At 43.5% G+C, this 2,737-nt stretch overlaps 1 protein-coding gene across 3 annotated transcripts in view; it reads left to right on the plus strand.

Moving 5' to 3' along the window:
• The window catches only part of NAT8 (N-acetyltransferase 8 (putative)), a 66,810-nt gene extending 64,448 nt beyond the window's left edge, over nt 1-2,362 (plus strand). For 2 of the 3 annotated variants that reach the window (XR_009156284.1, XR_009156283.1), the window contains one exon: nt 256-2,362. The gene's annotated coding sequence lies outside the window, so the exon portion shown is untranslated. The remainder of the gene's footprint in view (nt 1-255) is intronic. The other variant, XR_009156285.1, reaches the window with a different exon arrangement.
• The last annotated feature ends 375 nt before the right edge of the window (nt 2,363-2,737 follow it).

A 2,737-nucleotide genomic window follows, 5' to 3' on the forward strand; every position in this document is an offset into this window, starting at 1 on the left:
GCTTTGTGCATGCGTGAAGATGCGCTTGCTCACATTTTCAGTTCCGGGAAAACCAGTTGTTACAACCAGCAGCATCCCCCCCCCTTTCTTAACAACGTCAGAAGCCGAACGGCAAAAACCAGACAATTACACGACTCCTTACAATTATACCAATTTTTTTATCTAACGCGTTTAATGAAAAAAGGAAGAGGCTTTTCGTGAATTTCTGATTTATCTTTTTTTTAATTTCCCCCCCACTCCTATTTTCAATTCCAGCTGGCTTCAACCTCATCCAGGTGTCATCCTCATTCTTGTAACTCAAGACAATCTGATGCGTGGCTTGGTTGAGAGAAAAACCTGAGCTTCAAAGGCAGTCTCAGCAGAAAGCGCATTGGATAAGTTGGCAAGTTGTGGATGTTTTGAACTTAATGGTTTGTTGTATGTTTGCAATCTAATTTTCCTCACGCCAGTGTACTAAATGTCCTTGAATCATCTCAACTGCTAGAAGACACGCTGTTGGGGTCTGTCAGCAGCCTACGAAGCTTAGGTGAGGCCAGGGCCATCGGGGAGTGAGGTGCGGACTCCAGAGCCTCCAGAGACTGATAGTAGTGGGGCAGAGGAATAGGAGGAGCCTGATCCTAATGCACGCATGAGAAGAGCTGCCAAAAGGCAAGAGCAGCTCAAGCAAAAAGGACAACTCGGGAGTAAGGCCAAGAGATGATTGGCCCCTCCCATAAGGCTTAAAACAGACCAGCGCCGGCGTTTCAGCTTTGCCGGAAAACAACGTTGTAGCTGCGTCTTCTGCTCCGTCTTCTGCTTCGAATATGTCTTTGTTTTTGTTTCTTCTGGACGTTTGCCAGGAAGGGCCTTTGGCAGTTTGCCTAATTGGACTAAGGTTTGTGAGATAACTGAGGAATTTGTGCTGGGAGGCATTTAACATAACATAACATAACATAATAACAGAGTTGGAAAGGACCTTGGAGGTCTTCTAGTCCAACCCCCTGCCCAGGCAGGAAACCCTACACCATTTCAGACAAATGGCTATCCAACATTTTCTTAAAAATTTCCAGTGTTGGAGCATTCACAACTTCTGCAGGCGAGTCGTTCCACTTATTGATTGTTCTGTCAGGAAATTTCTCCTTAGTTCTAAGTTGCTTCTTTCTTTGATCAGTTTCCACCCATTGCTTCTTGTCCTGCCTTCAGGTGCTTTGGAGAAGTTTGACTCCCTCTTCTTTGGGGCAACCGCTGAGATATTGTAACACTGCTATCATGTCTCCCCTAGTCCTTCTTTTCATTAAACTAGACATACCTAGTTCCTGCAACTGTTCTTCATGTTTTGGTCTCCAGTCCCCTAATCATCTTTTTGCTCTTCTCTGCACTCTTTCTAGAGTCTCAGCATCTTTTTTACATCGTGGCGACCAAAACTGGATGCAATATTCCAAGTGTGGCCTTACCAAGGCATTATAAAGTGGTACTAACACTTCACGTGATCTTGATTCTATCCCTCTGTTTATGCAGCCCAGAACTGTGTTGGCTTTTTTAGCAGCTGCTGCACACTGCTGGCTCATATTTAAATGGTTGTCCACTAGGACTCCAAGATCCCTCTCACAGGTACTACTATTGAGCAAGGTACCACATATACGGTACTGGTGCATTTTGTTTTTTTGGCCTAAATGTAGAACCTTACTTTTTTCACTGTTGAATTTCATTTTGTTAGATAGCGCCCAATGTTCAAGTCTGTCAAGATCCTTCTGTATCTTGAGCCTATCTTCCGGAGTGCTGGTTATTCCTGCCAGCTTGGTGTCATCTGCAAATTTGATGAGTTCCCCATCTATCCCCTCGTCCAAGTCATTGATGAAGATGTAGATGAAGATTTTTTTTACTTTGAGTTGAACGACGCTGGGAATGATGTAATTCCCAGATGTTCGAATAAAGTTTGTTTTTCCACCGACTAAGTTTATTACTACCTACGTGGGCCTGGGTCACAACACACGCAAAGCAGCAGAAATCTAGCAGAATTGCAGAGTTTCCAGCCGGTTTTAAAAATGGTTTTCCAAGTCTTAACATCCTCTTGTTGGAAGTTAAAAAGGCCTTTGATCTGCTCCCCGTTCCCGGCTATCCCATCTCAGGGACTTCATCAAAGAATAGGAACCCCCTCAGGGTAAGAAAAAGACGCCAGATTCCCTCAATAAACTCCCAGGGAGGGTTCTACAAGGGCAATTTTCCTTTCTGAATTTCACACAGGAAGAAAGCCCAGGGCAGGAGCCCCTCAATCTTTAACAGAACTGGAAGGGACCTTGGAGGTCTTATAGTTCTCCAACTTTGTCAACTTTAAGACTGAAGGCATTTGTTTTAATTTGAGTTGAACTATACTGAGAGTGAAGTAATTCTCAGCTGTTCGAATAAAATTTGTTTGCTTTTTCACCGACTGAGTTTCTTACTACCTACTTGGGCCTGGGTCACAACATTTTCTCCACAATGAGTTTCGTTTTGTTCGATAAGATTTGCAAAGGAAAGACACACTAAAAAGTGTACATACGTAAATCACACAGCCCGAGGTCACATGTTGGCTGGGGAATTCTGGGAGTGGAAGTCAACAAGCCTTAAAAAGTTGCCAAGGTTAGATACCTTTGATTTCTAGGAATGTTTTTTTTTTTCCCAAACTTGGACAGTTTAAGACAGAGGTCTTCAAACTTGGCAGCTTTAAGACTTGTGGACTTTAACTCCCAGAATTTTCCAGCCAGCTATGAAATTCTGG

The sequence above is a fragment of the Ahaetulla prasina genome, chromosome 8 (genome assembly GCF_028640845.1).
Source record: "Ahaetulla prasina isolate Xishuangbanna chromosome 8, ASM2864084v1, whole genome shotgun sequence".
NCBI classification, from domain to species: domain Eukaryota; kingdom Metazoa; phylum Chordata; class Lepidosauria; order Squamata; family Colubridae; genus Ahaetulla; species Ahaetulla prasina.